This window comes from Mytilus edulis, chromosome 1 (assembly GCF_963676685.1).
Source record: "Mytilus edulis chromosome 1, xbMytEdul2.2, whole genome shotgun sequence".
In the NCBI taxonomy this organism is placed as follows: Eukaryota; Metazoa; Mollusca; class Bivalvia; order Mytilida; family Mytilidae; genus Mytilus; species Mytilus edulis.
The window spans coordinates 46,969,148-46,988,670 of NC_092344.1; the positions used below are offsets into that span (position 1 = coordinate 46,969,148).

The following is a 19,523-nucleotide window of genomic DNA, read 5'->3' on the forward strand; positions in this document are numbered from 1 at the left end:
CCTAATTTATATTCTTGAATTGACAGAGAGAATCCAGTATCCCATTGGCAATGATCCCTGAGATCTCCGAATTTATATTCTTGAATTGACAGAGAGAACCCACTATCCCATTGGCAATGATCCCTGAGATCTCCTAATTTATATTCTTGAATTGACAGAGAGAATCCACTATCCCATTGGCAATGATCCCTGAGATCTCCTAATTTATATTCTTGAATTGACAGAGAGAATCCACTATCCCATTGGCAATGATCCCTGAGATCTCCTAATTTATATTCTTGAATTGACAGAGAGAATCCAGTATCCCATTGGTAATGATCCCTGAGATCTCCTAATTTATATTCTTGAATTGACAGAGAGAATCCACTTATGATCCCATTGGCACTGATCCCTGAGTTCTCCTAATTTATATTCTTGAATTGACAGAGAGAATCCACTTATAATCCCATTGGCACTGATCCCTGAGATCTCCTAATTTATATTCTTGAATTGACAGAGAGAATCCACTATCCCATTGGCAATGATCCCTGAGATCTCCTAATTTATATTCTTTAATTGACAGAGAGAATCCACTTATAATCCCATTGGCACTGATCCCTGAGATCTCCTAATTTATATTCTTGAATTGACAGAGAGAATCCACTTATAATCCCATTGGCACTGATCCCTGAGATCTCCTAATTTATATTCTTGAATTGACAGAGAGAATCCACTATCCCATTGGCAATGATCCCTGAGATCTCCTAATTTATATTCTTTAATTGACAGAGAGAATCCACTTATAATCCCATTGGCAATGATCCCTCAGATCTCCTAATTTATATTCTTGAATTGACAGAGAGAAGCCACTATCCCATTGGTAATTATCCCTGAGATCTCCTAATTTATATTCTTGAATTGACAGAGAGAATCCACTATCCCATTGGTAATGATCCCTGAGATCTCCTAATTTATATTCTTGAATTGACAGAGAGAATCCACTATCCCATTGGCAATGATCCCTGAGATCTCCTAATTTATATTCTTGAATTGACAGAGAGAATCCACTATCCCATTGGTAATGATCCCTGAGATCTCCTAATTTATATTCTTGAATTAGCAGAGAGAATCCACTATCCCATTGAGAATGATCCCTGAGATCTCCTAATTTATATTAATGAATTGGCAGAGAGAATCCTCTATCCCATTGGAAATGATCCCTGAGATCTCCTAATTTATATTCTTGAATTGACAGAGAGAATCCACTATCCCATTTGCAATGATCCCTAAGATCTCCTGATTTATATTCTTGAATTGGCAGAGAGAATCCACTATCCCATTGGCAATGATCCCTGATATCTCCTAATTTATATTCTTTAATTGACAGAGAGAATCCACTTATAATCCCATTGGCAATGATCCCTCAGATCTCCTAATTTATATTCTTGAATTGACAGAGAGAATGCACTATCCCATTGGCAATGATCCCTGAGATCTCATAATTTATATTCTTGAATTGACAGAGAGAATCCACTATCCCATTGGCAATGATCCCTGAGATCTCCTAATTTATATTCTTGAATTGACAGAGAGAATCCACTATCCCATTGGTAATGATCCCTGAGATCTCCTAATTTATATTCTTGAATTAGCAGAGAGAATCCACTATCCCATTGAGAATGATCCCTGAGATCTCCTAATTTATATTAATGAATTGGCAGAGAGAATCCTCTATCCCATTGGAAATGATCCCTGAGATCTCCTAATTTATATTCTTGAATTGACAGAGAGAATCCAGTATCCCATTGGCAATGATCCCTGAGATCTCCGAATTTATATTCTTGAATTGACAGAGAGAACCCACTATCCCATTGGCAATGATCCCTGAGATCTCCTAATTTATATTCTTGAATTGACAGAGAGAATCCACTATCCCATTGGCAATGATCCCTGAGATCTCCTAATTTATATTCTTGAATTGACAGAGAGAATCCACTATCCCATTGGCAATGATCCCTGAGATCTCCTAATTTATATTCTTGAATTGACAGAGAGAATCCAGTATCCCATTGGTAATGATCCCTGAGATCTCCTAATTTATATTCTTTAATTGACAGAGAGAATCCACTTATAATCCCATTGGCAATGATCCCTCAGATCTCCTAATTTATATTCTTGAATTGACAGAGAGAATCCACTATCCCATTGGCAATGATCCCTGAGATCTCCTAATTTATATTCTTTAATTGACAGAGAGAATCCACTTATAATCCCATTGGCAATGATCCCTCAGATCTCCTAATTTATATTCTTGAATTGACAGAGAGAAGCCACTATCCCATTGGTAATTATCCCTGAGATCTCCTAATTTATATTCTTGAATTGACAGAGAGAATCCACTATCCCATTGGTAATGATCCCTGAGATCTCCTAATTTATATTCTTGAATTGACAGAGAGAATCCACTATCCCATTGGCAATGATCCCTGAGATCTCCTAATTTATATTCTTGAATTGACAGAGAGAATCCACTATCCCATTGGTAATGATCCCTGAGATCTCCTAATTTATATTCTTGAATTAGCAGAGAGAATCCACTATCCCATTGAGAATGATCCCTGAGATCTCCTAATTTATATTAATGAATTGGCAGAGAGAATCCTCTATCCCATTGGAAATGATCCCTGAGATCTCCTAATTTATATTCTTGAATTGACAGAGAGAATCCACTATCCCATTGGCAATGATCCCTGAGATCTCCGAATTTATATTCTTGAATTGACAGAGAGAATCCAGTATCCCATTGGCAATGATCCCTGAGATCTCCTAATTTATATTCTTGAATTGACAGAGAGAATCCACTATCCCATTTGCAATGATCCCTGAGATCTCCTAATTTATATTCTTGAATTGACAGAGAGAACCCACTATCCCATTGGCAATGATCCCTGAGATCTCCTTATTTATATTCTTGAATTGACGGAGAGAATCCACTATCCCATTGGTAATGATCCCTGAGATCTCCTAATTTATATTCTTGAATTGACAGAGAGAATCCACTATCCCATTGGCAATGATCCCTGATATCTCCTAATTTATATTCTTGAATTGGCAGAGAGAATCCAGTATCCCATTGGCAATGATCCCTGAGATCTCCTAATTTATATTCTTGAATTGACAGAGAGAATCCACTATCCCATTTGCAATGATCCCTGAGATCTCCTGATTTATATTCTTGAATTGGCAGAGAGAATCCACTATCCCTTTGGTAATGATCCCTGAGATCTCCTTATTTATATTCTTGAATTGACAGAGAAAATCCACTATTCCATTGGCAATGATCCCAAATCTCTTAATTTTATATTTTTGGATTGACAGAGAGATCACATAGACAACTATCCAAGATCTCCTAATCTACCATTCTTGAATTGACAATGGGAAGTCACTTAATCACATTGGCAATGATTCCCTAGATCTTCTAATTTAATATTTTGGGGTTGACGGAGAAGTCACTATCACATAGGCAATCATACCAGATCTCCTAATTTCCTATTGTTGGATTAACAGAGAGAGAAGTAGTTATATTTGCACCTACCTTTGATGTAGACTTTAATCATTATGCTCAATAATAATGATATGTATGAATTGATGGATCTTTTTGAAATGCAACTATTTTGTCTATGATACATCTGTCACTGTAAATTATCATATTTCATAGTGACATGTGGGGTTTATCAGAAAACAAGTCTGACCCAAGGTTCGTATTAAAGGACAGCTTTAGATCAGTTGTTTTAATATTATTTACTCAACTATAGGTTATTTATAATACTATTAAATTTTTTTTTTAAATACATTATTTTTAAAATAATGTTCATTAGTACTCTGAAAATGCATATTCTCTTTGGCAAGCATAGAAAAGCATAAATATATATCTGAAACCTATATAAATGTGTGTAAAACAATGTAAGTGTGGGTTTATTTGATGCCAAATAATTAAAGTTCATGATTATTATGGAGTTGCGGAGGCACTCAAGGGGGTCCAAAGCAAGTTGGGAAATACATGTACATGTAACAGGGAAGTACTCATTTGAAATTATTGTTATTGCTAGTTATTGAGTTATACTGGCTAAAGACTAAAGACAAAAGATGCTAATGTTAGTAATGTAATGTATTGGTGTTACAGAAACAAATTGTTTCATTTGGTTTAGATTGTATTAACAATCTAAAAGTGCAATTATCCAAAATAAAAATAAAAGGTTTAAATTTTAGCAATATTGACCTGAACTGTAGATGGTCCTAGCCCGGCCTTAAGTTCCTTTCAAGGGGACACTATTGCAGTACATGTGCTCTGCAGGAGACACATTTTCAGGTTATGAGTGCAACTTCTAGTAATAATCAGAAAAATAATTTTAATAAAGATATCTAGGAAATAATATCATAAACTTGAAGTAAAAAATAAATGAAAATTTCAAAATTTTTATACAATATAACTGATAATTATATATAAGTCGTGATTGCATGTCCATGTTATACTGTAATATTACAATTGCAATATCGGACTGGAGGCTAATAATTATTACCAAACATTTCTAAATTGATCAGCAATTTGCATGTACAGCTGAATATAATTCAATTTGCTTGGGAGTTCTAAGCTCAGAGAAGTACCCTTCAGTGACTTAATTAGTATTGTATTGTTAAAATTTAGAGCCAAACTTGTTTATTTTTTACGTCATACTACGTTTGGGGATGATTCAGATTGATAATGAATAAACCCGTTCATTGTCATGTGCATTTTAATTTGCGTGATAAAGAATAAGGAAATCGTTTGTACTCTTTTGTCTCTCAGTCATTCAGTATGTTAAGGTAATTAGATAAGTAAATGGATTTTTGCACTGAATAGTTCTGATATCTTTTACAAATTGTGAAATGAAGATGTGTGAACAAAAAATTAAGAAGAAAATTTATTGTTCAAACTCTTATCAGTTTCCTGTACGGAAAGTTTCCATGCTGAAAACCATTTTACATAATAGGTTTGCTCATCCAACATCTCTTTATCGCTGTTCAAAAATCTTCCAAGGAAATTGAGGTTTCTTGTTCCGTAAAAAATCTTCGTTTTTTACTCTCAAAATATAGAAATAAAACTCTTTTATGGTTCATTTTGAACAAATTTAAATCACTGTCAGGGAAAATTACATGTACCAGAATTTAAATTCCTGTTTCTACTGGTAGTAATTAGACTCTTAAAGAAATTAGATTTGTGCTTGTCAATTGAATTTCCATGTTTTATTTCCTAGAACCGTAGTCTAGTCTATGGGTAATATAATCTGGGAGCATGTTCCATGTGTATAACATGAGAATGATTAATAGTATAGAACTACAGTGGAAGATCATTAAATAAACAAGAGGCTCTCAGGAGCCTGAATCGCTCACCTTGATTTTTTGGCATTTATCTTTCGATTAAGAGTTTATGTGTCCAATTTCATTGCAGTGTTTGAAAATGCATTTTTTTGTCCTTCTTTCTTCAAAAGCAAAAGAAAAAGGTGTTTGGTGTGAGATTTTGAAGTTTGTTAGGTTTTTAAAAGGTGATTAACTGCAGTTGACTTGAAGATGCTTACATCAACATTAATTAATCTGTTGCAAATAACTGTCTTATTGATATCATGCAAGATATGGTTCAGAAGTTTCAAAGGAGAAAAACATGATAAACAAATTGTGTAAAATTGTCTTTAAAGGGCAATAACTCTTTCATGGGTCAATGGGTCAGTTTTGGTTATTGTCGAGCCTGCAACTTTTGTTGCAGAAAGCTCGACATAGGGATAGTGATCCGGCGGCGGCGGCGGCGGCTACAGCGGCGGCGTTAGCTAACTTCTTAAAAGCTTTATATTTTAGAAGGTGGAAGACCTGGATGCTTCATACTTTGTATATAGATGCCTCATGTTACGAAGTTTCCGTCAGTCACATGTCCAATGTCCTTGACCTCATTTTCATGGTTCAGTGACCGCTTGAAAAAAAAGTTCAAATTTTTTGTAATGTTGAATTCTCTCTTATTATAAGTAATAGGATAACTATATTTGATATGTGCGTACCTTGCAAGGTCCTCATGTCTGTCAGACAGTTTTCACTTGACCTCGACCTCATTTCATGGATCAGTGAACAAGGTTAAGTTTTGGTGGTCAAGTCCATATCTCAGATACTATAAGCAATAGGGCTAGTATATTCAGTGTATGGAAGGACTGTAAGGTGTACATGTCCAACTGGCAGGTGTCATCTGACCTTGACCTCATTTTCATGGTTCAGTGGTCAAAGTTAAGTTTTTGAGTTTTGGTCTTTTTATCTAATACTATATGCCATAGGTTAACTATATTTGGTGTATGGAAATATTTAATGATCTTTATGTCAGTGGCGCAGGTTTTATTTGACCGTGACCTCATTTTCACGGTTCATTGCACAGTGTTAAGTTTTTGTGTTTTGGTCTATTTTTCTTAAACTATAAGTCATAGGTCAACTATATATGTTGTATAGAAGCATTGTTAGCTGTACATGTCTGCCTGGCATGGTTCATCTGACCTTGACCTCATTTTCAAGGTTCATTGGTCTTTGTTTAGTTATCTTGGTTAATGTTAAGTTTATGGTACAGTTGTTATAAAGCTTAGCTTTTTACTTAGGACTATCAGCATAATATCAATGATTAGTAGAAGGCGAGACATTTCAGCGTGTGCACTCTTGTATGAACTTATTTGTAGATCTTACTTTGCTGAAAAATTTGTTGTTTACACTTTATCTTTATCATTAATAATATTCAAGATGATAACCAAAAACTGCAAAATTTCTTTAAAATTACCAATTTAGTGGCAGCAACCGAACAGTGGGTCGTGGGTCGTTAGATTCATCCGAAAATGTCAGGGCTGATAGAACTTGACCTAATAAACACTTTTATCCCCTGTGAGATTTGCTCTAACTGCTGCTTTGGTTTTTTGAAATATAATCCAAAAACTGCATTTAACCCCTATGTTCTATTTTTAGCCATGGCGGCCATGTTTTTTTTTACGAAACAGAAAATAAAACACAAAATTTATTTAAGACACCCTTAGGATCATTCAGCTTAAGATTGGTTGGAATTGGTTCAGTGGTTTCAGAAAACTGTTTACAGTTTCTCTTTATCATTAATACTATTCAAGATAATAACCAAAAACTGCAAAATTTCCTTAAAATTACCAATTTAGTTGAAGCAACCCAACAATGGGTTATTAGATGCTTCTGAAAATTTCAGGGCTGGTAGAACATTACCTTATGAACACTTTAACCCCTGTCAGATTTGCTCTAACTGCTTTGGTTTTTTGAAATTTAAGCCAAAAACTGCATTTTACCCCTATGTTCTATTTTTAGCCATGGCAGCCATGTTTTTTGACGAAACAGAAAATAAAACACAAAGTTAATTATAGATACCCTAAGGATCATTCAGCTTAATTTTGGTTGGAATTGGTTCAGTAGTTTCAGAGGAGAAGATGTTTGAAATAGATTACACCAGACGGACGACGACAACGGACGACGACGGATGCCAAGTGATGGCTAAAGCTCACAGTTCCTTCAAAACTGCTTTCGATTTAGAAAAATCAAAGAAAAAGGTTTTTTCACTTAAGATCAGTTACACAACAGTACCATAGTAGATGTTTTGTACTGCTGAAGTAATTTACATTGAAATGAATATGCCGTTTTTGTTATGCCCCTGCAGCTAGTCAACAGTTGCATTAAGTTTAACCCTTGTCTGTCATCTGTATGTTCTGAAATTGGTTTCTATTCTCAAAGTTTAATTTGCCTCAACCAAGTGTTATGAGATTTATACACAATGCTCATTACCATCAACACAAATCAATTTCAAATTTTGGTGGCAACATTTTCACAGTTCTGGAGTTATGCCCCCATATAAATTGAAAATTGATGATTTTGCTGTATAATTACAAGCAGGGGCAAAAATGTCCATGGTTCTGTCCCACATTCTTCCTTAGTTTTGTATTTATTGTTTTGGTAGGCTTTTCAATATAGTTTATTTATCTAAATTCAATTGTACTCAACTTTGTACAAAATAAAGTCTGATTCAAGAAGACTCAATCTCTTTTTGAAAAAAATCTATCATGAAATACTTATAAGATATGAATCATATTAAATCCTTGTTTAGTCATGGAGATATGTTTGATGTTCTGGAAACCGCAAGTTATAATTGTGATGTGATTTGGTACTTGGATGTAAGAAATTATTATCTTTTTTTTTTGGTACATTAAACCATCCAACTTCTGTTGTCATACATTGGTACTCTTCAGGAAAATATTAATGAATTTTCAATGGATAATGTCTGTTAAATATATTGTAAATGTAAAAAATATCATGTTCCATTGCCTGAGAACAATGTTTTAAAATCATATATATATAATGATTTAGAAGAATGATGTCTGTTCCCATACAAATTCAATAAATTTTAAGTACTGGTAGGTGAAATTGAAGTATTAAAAATAATCCTGAAAGTTACTCACTTGTAAAATGGAACTCACAGACCAACAATCACATCTGAAAAAAAAATGAAATAATTTAGTACCCTCAACACTGTGAGTTGAATTTATATAAAAAACAAAATTTCCTGACAGCGGGCCAATTTCAGTTTTACTTTTGATTTGATATGGCATCAAATTTGTTTTTCATACAAATGTATATGTACAGCAACTGGTGTCCTGTGACTATGTATTGCTATATTTGGATTTGTAGGTTTGAACATGCTTAGATGCTCATCGTAAGATCAGGATGGGTCAGAGGAAATTCCTTTCAGTCTCAGTTAGCTGTTTTATGCTAAAACGAAATGCATTCATGATACACAGAGATACAGCTAGCTTTAATTTTGTATATGGAATGATTGCAAGGTATACATATAAAAAGAAGATGTGGTATGATTGCCAATGAGATAACTCTCCACAATAGACCAAATATGTCTGTCTGACAGTTAGCATCTGACCTTAATATTTTCATGGATCACAGATTAAACAAGTTTATAGGATACTTATTAACCTTTATATTAAATATTATCAACATTAATTCAATAAAATTCAAGGAAAGCAGGTGAGACATTTCAGCATGTGTACTCTTTGTTTTTTATATGTTTACTTTTGTAGTTCTATGTTTGTCTTGTTTCTGTTGCACATTGTACTATACAGTTGTAAATGATTAATGTTTAAAATAGATCTTTTACTACCCCATTGTTTAAATTAAAAGAGATGCTATCTCTAACAATGCATTGCAAATTACATTATTGTTTGAAATATCAACAGTAGTAACATCAAAGAGTTTTAACATAGACATGTAAATTCCATCTGTAAACTCATAGCATCTTTAAAAAGGTTGGAGTGTAGAATAAAGCCATTACGCTTGTATTTCTGCTTTCTATTCTTTTCTTTGAACTGATTACAGACTAGCATGATAACATGATAGATAAATCGCTGAACCATCTGTATCACAGTTGTAACGATTTGGATCAGCAGTTTTATTTTTCAATAGAATATTGAAAATTCATTAATCATTTAGTTTCTTTTATATAACAATAGAATTGTTACATGATTCCGTATGATAATTTTGACAAAGGGAGAATGTTGTAATGCTGGAACCTGATTTTCGTCAAAATGTATTCAATATTTGAACAATGATTTTAACATTAGGAGAAAGTTGTATAATAAAGCAATTAATTATGGTAACGATTTTTTATTTCCATTTACATGTTTGTCTTGCTTGCTTCATTACTTTATTTCAATTATCACAATTGATTGGCCTGTTTCTTTTCCAAAGAGTAACATAATTTTGGGTTGTTCAACTGATTCCGTCTTTACAAGTTAATTAATTGGATAGGTTTTCCCATGTTTTTTATGTATAAAACGTACTTTTGAGAATGTCACATGTTCTGTTCTGATCTATTTTTGGCAATAACATTTTGTAGCGTTGTCCTTTTTGAATTGATATTCTTCAGGATCAGAAGCATAACTAACGGTATTCATTCTTATATGTGGCAGTGATTATTGAAATCACTTAAACATGGTGTTAAATTGTGTGTTTAATTGGTTTAATGCTAACTGCTAATGGAACAGTTATGGGTTCTTTTAATTTGTTATCATTTCAACAATTCTCTAGATTCTTCTAATTTGTTGTCATTTCAACAATTCACTATCAGTGATAGGGGCTTTTGATGTATTTTGGATCAACTACTTGTTTGCATTGTAACTAGCTTTAACCTTTGTATTTTTACGTTTCTTGTCTAAGAATGTAAAGTTAAAAGACTTGTCACATTTAAGGGTTACACAAACATGTCATAGTAGAGCTACATGTCTTTGGGAGAACTATCACATTGTGAGATTAGCATGCTAAAAATCTATAAGGGTGTCTTTTACGAGAGTTATGGCTCTCTCTTAACACAGGTCAGTCATTTTATGGTCCCCTTTCGACTGACTGTCACCATTTCCTCAAGACCATACTCACAAATGGTGTCAAGGGAGAGCCGAAAATTCAGACCTGGAAATTTTCTCCCAGGAGCGGGGATGGAACAAGGAACCTTTGTGTTATTTGTTCAATGCACTTACCACTCACTACACAATGATGATGTCTCTCTTGCGTTCTTGCTGATATGAAGGTTACCATAAGAATGGTTTTGAAAAAATAAAGTAATAAACATATGGGAAAGTCAGCTAATAAGTTTTGTCAACTATCATCCACATTATAAAACCTTTTTGAAACTTTGTGGAACTGTGAATAATTTCAATAAAAGGAGTAGGTCCAGTAAGACCCCTTTTTGGCCCCAAAATATAGCAGTTTTACAAAATTGTTAAAATATAAACTTTTAGTTATTTATTGGATAGAAGAATGGTTCTGCTACATAAATATAGGCTGTTTTTGACAATACAATGCACATATATTGGGTACTAGCACCATTAAGTCATGCTAAATTACTGAAATCTTCACAATTCCAGCATTTTAGTTAAATTTTAGACGGTTTCTGTGTAAAACGAAAGTGGCCGCATTCGTGTTCATCCAAAATATTGAAATTGAAGTTGTATTTGATGATAATGCATAACATATATAAAGATTGAGGATGAACACGGATGCGGCCACTTTCGTTTTTGGCAAAAACAATCTGAAAAGGTCCGAGTACACAGTTATCGTCCCTTGATTTTCGTTGTCCACGAATATAGTCCCTACTGTGGACAGTGTGTTACTTGTCAATTTTTTTTATACCCCTTCCAAATTTATTTATTTATGTTTTATGCCTCAAGTAGCAAGAAGGGGGATAAAATTACACTGTAAAAAAATTTGATTCATGAATTATAATGTAAAGTAGTGATTTGGTCCAGTTGAAAAAGGTCAAAAATTAGCATTTCGGAAGCTGTCAAAAGATTTCAAGCCCCCCTTCACATAAAATTGTCCGTATTTTGAGTTAGAGCTGATGAAGTTTTCTATAATTTTTCTATAATTTGTCCCAAAAGTAGTACAACACACTGTAAAAATATTATGGAGAAAGCCAATGGGATTTTTTTTATTTCCATTTATTGTCTAAAGGAAATGCACTACGAAATAACTGTGTACTCGGACCAAAGGTGACTTTTTTTTGCATATTTGGTAGATTTTTCATATTTGAGCTTGAATCGGATCGTTTTTAATGACTTAATAAGTTAAAATCTTTCACATAAATCAATTGAATCATATGAAATAGACACTTAAGTGTTTAAAATGTGGCCAAAATCTTTCGTCAGATGAAACTGAAATTTGAGGCCAAAATCGGTCCTTACCGGACCTACTCCTTTGAATAAATACTGTAACAGTTATTACGCTAATGGAGGATAAATGTCAGAGATACTTGAAAAGTAGGTAATTGCAGCCCTCAAAATAATCTGCACAAAAGTAACTTTTTTATTGAAAATGGTGAGAGAAATAGAGCAATAAAGCTATTTTTGAGTCTCTAAAGAGTTAAAATTACTTTTGACCATTTATGTGGATTCACTTGAACACTTGAAACGCTGCTCTGATTAGCTTAATTCCCAATGGCAGTTTGTAATTAGCTTATAAATTGCTACCTAAATAGAGTATTTTTTTACTCAATACTGATATGGTGATATCTTAATAAATCCAATCAAACATTTATGAATTTAATATTATGTAACTGAGAAATATATTGCTGTAAATTATGTCACAGTCTTATTAAAAATTTTGCCCTTAGACATTGCTTCTCTTGGGAATGAACTTATAAACCAAATTGGAAAGATGTGTTGAAAAGGCATTTGCATTTGTTTATTTGAATGTGTCTGGTACAAATGTATATAGATATATGGTTGAATTCTTTTACAGTTGTTTGGCTTTTTCCTTTTTTTTCTTCCAGAATTCAGTCTCAGCACAAGATTATTCTTTATACAATTGTGTGTTTTTACACTTTCTGAAGCAGTAGCCACCTGAGCCTACAATTTCAGCAAATAACTTAAATAGAATAAATAGAATACTGAGTACTGAGTACTTCATGGAAATTGTTGACATTGAAGCCACAGTTTTGTAAAAATATTGTTTTAGTCTTAAATAATTGATGTGAAATGTCAGTCAAAATTATAATCAAATAAAACCTTTATCTAGAACTGAAAGGTACAAAAAAATATACTACGAAGGCAATCACTAAATATATTATTGGCCTGAAGTAGCAATATTCAATTTGAGAATGTGTTAACTGACACGGGTTCAAAGACTTCGCAATTCCCCTATTCAAAGATCAGTGACAAGCAAACAGCTAAAACACTTATAATGAAAGACCTAGTTTTTTTTGCTAATATTATGTTTTGTTTTTGTGTCAGCTTTGACTATGATGAAAATTAAGGAAGCAGGACTTGGGCATACTGCTTCCAGTGTTGGCAGCATCAATAATTGTCCATATCTGTGTCAACAATTTAGGTTTTATTTACTATTGCTGTCTTTATCTCATGATACAGTAAATGAAAGCAAATGTTACAACCCTATATGGAAATCATAAACTTTTTAAATTATAACATGGGATTTGAAAATAATCAGTAGTGCATATTGATTTAAAATTTTATATGTATTAATGGAAAATTATGTAATGCGTCAATGAATGAACAGCATGAGTATATTTGTTAATAAATAAATAGTTACAACTGTAGATACCTATGGAGAAATGAATTTCATAAACTATCTTATCAAATTCAAAGTTATTAATAGAATTAATTAATAGTTTCATTATTCAGATATATCAGAAAACTGCAAGTGTATTACACTGAACAGTAGAATTAACTGTGTTAACAAAGAGGCGGTGATGTTCTTGAATCAATGTACATTAATTGATAATAGGATTTTCATTGAAATATTATGATACATGACACCTCTCTGGCTTTCAAATGTTTGTGTTTGAGGGTTCCTTGGCACAGGCACTAGTTTCTATTCATGGGAAGTTAGATTATCTATACATTAATGGGATAGTTGACCCTCACATGGATAGAAACAAGTGCCTGTGTTCCTCTGTGTGAATCCAGAACAGTTCTATGAAGCACAGAATTTAGAAAGTGCTATTTTCATTTTGTAGGATGCATGGTATAACATGCATTTGGTTTACCTTAAATATTTATAACAATTGAATACTTTGAAGTCATACATTTTCATTACTACTTATTTTTGTGTGTGGAATAAAAATGTTATTCCTTATTATTATAGTGGTACCTAATTTTGTGGTTCCATCAAACCTTTATTTCTCCCCCTTAACTCCATTGTCATGCCTGAGTTAGTACCTATCTTGCCTTTATAATACTCCATGATAACATCTTTCGATGTCACTATTTGGTACCTCAGTTAAAGCATTTTGCATTAAAAAATCTGTATAAGGCTTAAACAGATTTGTATCCAATATCAAAAGTATATACTTGGGAATATCTGACATTAATTTTCTTGATCCTACTGTTAATCAATTTCGCTAAGCATTATTATTTTAAGTGTGATGATTTTTTTTAAATGCTGTAACAGTTTTGTCAAATATTTTTTTCCACTCAAGTAAGCTTAGATTCCAACATTATATTGAAATAATATTACATTATGTAAACAATGTTTTTCGTAGAAGAAAGGGTTAAGCTTTTACTTTTCCTGGGGGACTAATGATACACGCTAGAGCAAGCAGTCCACAAGAAGAGGTATCAACTAAGAATATAGAAATAATAAAGATGTAATATGATTGCCAAATGAGACAACTCTCAGCAAGAGACCAATAATGACATAGAAATTCAAAACTATAGGTCACCATACAGCCTTCAACAATGAACAAAACCCATATGGCAAAGTCACTGTAAAGACAACAGTTTTTTGGTGGAAGTTGAAACCACACATACCTTTTGAAATGGTAAGTGAATATCCACTGAATTTGTTAAAGTACATGGTTGCAATTGATATGTTTTCTCTATGAATGATTAGTATCACTATATGAATATTTGGGTTCAGTTCATTTATTTCTGGTATGATTAGTAATAAGGGAGTAATATTGACGTTCTAATTGGTTAATTGTCAATAAGACTTGTTATTTAAACATTGATATTGTATTTACTGCTTGGATCATTTGGATGTAATGTTTTTTTATATCATTGGTTTTCTCCAAAGCAATTCCAGGCTTAACAACTTATATTGGTTTTATGTATTTCCCTCAGTGTTTTTTATTGCAATATCTGGACATGTTCAATTGAATAAGCCGTGCTTAATAAAGTTCTGCTAGCAAAAGGAACACAAAAGTAAATTAATAAAAGCTGTACGAGTTTAGTTGTTTCTGTAAATTGATGAATCCTGTTTAGTTCTGTTGATGGTGGGTTTGATTGGTCATGTGTTCTTAATGTGATGTGATAATAGTTTGTAACTTTATGATTATTTCATAATTCATAAATGTATTTAATTCATAAACACGACTGTACTTAAATAAATGTTTTATTTACAATTGAAGGGATTTATCAAACATGAAATTGCTAGTTTACAACATTGATCAAATTATTGCAAGTAATATGTTCTGTATTCAGAAAAGTTGAAATCTTCCAATGTTCCCAATATATTGAATAGAGAATTACTGCATGAAACCATTTAATTTACCTATACAGGCTCCAGGTAGTCTGCTGTTATTATCAGATATCCAGGTAGAAATAGAGCTTCCTGGAGCAAATTCATGTACAATTCTAGCTAATGAAAAATGAATCAACTTGAAATTACTGGTCTCTTTTAATTATTTCAATAGCAGCAGCTTGAAATCCAAAATTACAAAAGCAAAGGCAAAAATGCAAAATTTATCACAAGGTTTAAAAATTTTCAAAAATTTTCATCAATAATACAGTTTTGATATACAATTTATTCATATGTTATCTGAAACTTTTTTCACATTTTTTAATGTTCAAGTAACTATAGAGGACTTATACAGGAAAAATTCCTATTTAAAACAGGCACTTGTCTCAGAAAAAAATTCTTATTACCTTAGAATAACAGGGAGGGAATGTGAGACATTAGTACCTGTGCTAACTAGAAAATAATAGCTTTAGATATTTGTCATTGGAACTAATTCTTTCTTTGGTTTTACCATCTTGATGGATTGCTGTGTAACTTGTTGCTGACAGTTTGTATGTTCATGCTTTATGAGACAAACAACCAAGTCAGCTGTAACAATGGTATTTGGTAGATAATGTACACTGATGGACAGATAAGTTGTTTACTAAATACAATAATTGTTGATTTGAGGAAGATTATAGTAGGAGTGTGGATTTTCTTGGAAAAAAATCTGTTTTTCTATTTCTTTAATTCAGCCAGTTTATTTTGGGATGAATTCACTTTAGAATTCATCTAAATTTTTCTTGATTTGAACAAAATCTTAAATGCCATTCATTAGGAAAACATATAAATATAATTATATTTACATTAAACACTTGTATTTATTGTGGCCTATCTTTTATGGTAGAAAAAACAAATATAAAGTGAAATTTGTACAGTAGTGACGTAGTACCCATCACCATCATGAATTCACCTAATTTATTTTTTTAATATTTTGTTGGGAATTTGTTGCAATCAAGGATTTATAATATATTTACTATATAAAATTTCAATTTTAATTTTGATTTTGATTTTGATTTTGTTTTTTCTTTTGATTCTTATTATTTAAGTAACAAAAAACAGGTTACTTAAAGGGGCACTATAGCTACTAGATATTTAAAAATACTGATTTATTATTTTTTTTTTTGCTCAATCATTAATGAAATGCAATTAGTGAAATAATAATTCACTTTTAGCTGGCAGTATGGTTCAATTTTTCAAAATAAGCAAAAAAACATTGATTATGAATTATTCACTTGCAAGTGAAACAAAGGTAAACCATTTGATTGACTGATTCAATCCACAAAAATATCATTCATATAATACCAGTAAAATTGATGATAAACATTTATTTTTTCATATATAATATGAAATTAAATAGACCTAGAAAAATCCAACAACATGAGTTTGCTTAATCTATTTATATCTATTTTTATGTTTACATCGCTTATTTGGTCATGGGTTGACTTTAGCGGTCAACTGGATAGTTAATTAGATGGTGTCTAGACTAAATTACACACAAAACAAACATATTTTCAAGTCCAAGGCCGTGCCCTGCTAATTATCATTGTCATATTTTTTTTTTATTTTTTTTTTTATACCCAAAATAAAAATGATATTAGTATAGTGACTGCAATAGTCAATTTGTCTATTCTGTAATAATAACTATTTTTCTGATCTGGCTTCTCATACAGTTTAGTCGAAGAATGAAATATTGTATTGTAAAAGTAGGCATGATATGTATTTCCCCTTAAAAACGTAAGATTTGATTTAGAGCTAAATAACTATTTAAAATCTATTATATTTTTACATTATTTTTTAAATCTAATAGGCTTTTGGAATTATTTTGCTTAGATTGTACCTGAAATTGTTCCATGTAGACAGTGCTAACTACTTTTGAGTTTTAAGTGTTTTGATAGCGAGAAAAATACAACAGTAACTGCTTTAAGTGAATGTAAGAAGATTTTTTATGAAAGCATGTGAGATTCTCAAAAGTTGAAGGCCCCTTACTGATGGTATTGAAAGAAATGTTCATTTCAAATGAGAAATGTTATTTTCAGGTAAATGTTAGATCAAGATAATCTTAATTTGATCAGTTCATCATGGTATTGTGAAAAAAAATGTAAATGTATCTTTTCAAGTGAACAGCAGTCTAAGTAGTTATCAACTAATGAACTATCAGTAATTATAAATCTGCAATCCAAACATTTTCTGAATCTGAATTACATTTGAGAATCCTTATTTAAGGGAGTGTTTTTAAAAGATTTTATTGTAAAAGATTTCTTTAGTTCTACCATAGATGTAATACCCATTACATCTATGGTTCTATTGACTGTCTGGAGTTTTAGTAAACTTGGGTTAATGATAATGAGTAGTTGCCAGGGTAAACCATGGATTAAAACATTAAGTAACCTTCTTTTCATCAGTTATAATTGTTTAGGTGTTACATTGTTCGGTCAAAAGTAAATCAGACTACATTCCTGAGTGATGTATTTATACACAGTCACATCAGATCAAAATGTGGAAATGTTTGCAAGCTGGTGGTAGAATTTTTTATGGCCCCGCAAAGAAGTTGTCGGTGCCATATAATTTTACCTTTGTCCGTCATTCCGTAATTCCGTCATTTCGCAACAAACCATTATACAGAGTTTTTCAGATATTGGGCTGATTTTTGGTATGTCAGAGTTAACCATGATGAGTTACAGACCAATTTTAAGTTACTTCCGCTTCTCTAATTTTTGCCAAAATTAAAGGATTACAACTTTGAAAATTGTTGAAAATGACAGTTATACAAACATTTTTCTATATGCCTCAAGATTTTGAGCTGATGTTAGACTACCATCATGTTTGTGTCAACATGTGCTATTGAAATTGCAGATTTTAAAACTTTTTGAGATGGGCCATTCGTGTTGCTTTGACACATTTAGTTTAAAAATACCTATACCAATATAAAAAAATAACAAGATGTATGTATGCCAATGACACACCTATCCACAAGAGACCAAATGACACAGAAATTAACAACTATAGGTCATATTATGGCCTTCAACAATGATCAAAGATTATGCCGCATAGTCAGCTATAAAAGACAACAAAATGACAAAAGACTATTGCTGGTGCATAGTCAGCTATAAAAGACATCAAAATGACAAAAGACTATTGCTGGTGGAATGCCAAGCTCCTTATAATTAAAAAAGAACTTGAGCAATGTCTCTTTATAGTTAGTACATACTGTCTTACCAAACGTTCTATAAGAATTTGCTTTGAATCATAAGAATTGAGGATTATCTTGTCATCAAGGCTGTAGTTATAACAAAGGTACAATCTTAATGAGGCATCAACATAAAACATATCACAATTGCAATAATTTGCCTGCTTGATTGCTTATCTTATATTATTATCTTGTTGCACCAATTATATTGATGGATAGTTGTTCACATGTAACATGCAAAATTTTTGTGATAAAATACCTCCTATATATATGATTTTTTTATTGCCATATGTATTTATTTTCCAGTTTCTTCGATTAGTCAGTCAGTAAAAGTACATTAGGAGATGAAAAATGTGTTACCACTGGTATTCACTATCTTTAAGCATTTTTCGAAATCAAAGCAACTAAAAATACCAGCAGAGTACCCTGTCTTATACATTGATTAGTACAATTTGTTTGGATGAAATTTGGTGAAGTTTATTCATTGCATTGGTTTAATATATTTTTTGTTTTGCATTTCCCGTATCAGGCAAATCTTCAGTCTAGTAGCCTGCTTGTACTGAAAAGTTCAGTGTAGGAAATCTAGCAATTTAACAACTAACATAACTTTCAAATATAACTTTGCTTCAATCCAGGAGGATTTGCTCTTTCACAATACCTATTGCCAAACTATCTCTTCAGTCTTAACAGGTGAACAATTTAGCTACTGCAAAGTTGTTACTTAAAAAAGCATGTACAATGTAATGAATATTGTTTCCATCCAATTTCTGCTACGTAAATAGAACACATAGTTTAGAGATCATAAAGCAACACTATTTTAGTATAATAAAGTTTGACTTAGAATATAATCTATTTATTCAATATTTCAAAACTTGTTTTTTGTTGTTGTTTTTTTTTCTATAAGAAACTGATTTACTAATAAAACTAGTTTAAAGTTAAACATCCTCCAGTGCTAAAAAGAAATTATGGAAATCTTGCTTTAATAGTCAAATCTGCAGACATGTGATGCTGCTCACATTCAGCAAGATCACCATTTAAAGATTTATGTTATTGTAATTTAAAAGAAACACAGGTAGCTATTGTCTTAGGGGTCATCCATAATTGTCAACCATTTTCCAAAGTGTACAAAACGTACACTTGGGGGGAGGGGGTTCAAAAATCAACATTTTTACTGTACGCTTTTTTTTTTAATCTCCGGAATTTATATCGT

The 19,523-nt window shown here is 32.0% G+C and overlaps 2 protein-coding genes and 1 long non-coding RNA gene across 5 annotated transcripts in view; 2 read left to right on the forward strand and 1 right to left on the reverse strand.

The window, feature by feature from the left end:
• LOC139483987 (protein MON2 homolog) overlaps positions 1–19,523 on the forward strand; it is a 287,784-nt gene that overhangs the window by 150,186 nt on the left and 118,075 nt on the right. The gene's annotated exons all lie outside the window — the stretch shown is intronic.
• Positions 1–19,523, forward strand: part of LOC139484035 (uncharacterized) — a 107,965-nt gene that overhangs the window by 69,891 nt on the left and 18,551 nt on the right. The gene's annotated exons all lie outside the window — the stretch shown is intronic.
• Positions 1–19,523, reverse strand: part of LOC139484008 (G-protein coupled receptor dmsr-1-like) — a 92,172-nt gene that overhangs the window by 63,458 nt on the left and 9,191 nt on the right. Inside the window, exon 2 of the mRNA XM_071267732.1 lies at positions 8,508–8,541. The gene's annotated coding sequence lies outside the window, so the exon portion shown is untranslated. The remainder of the gene's footprint in view (positions 1–8,507; positions 8,542–19,523) is intronic.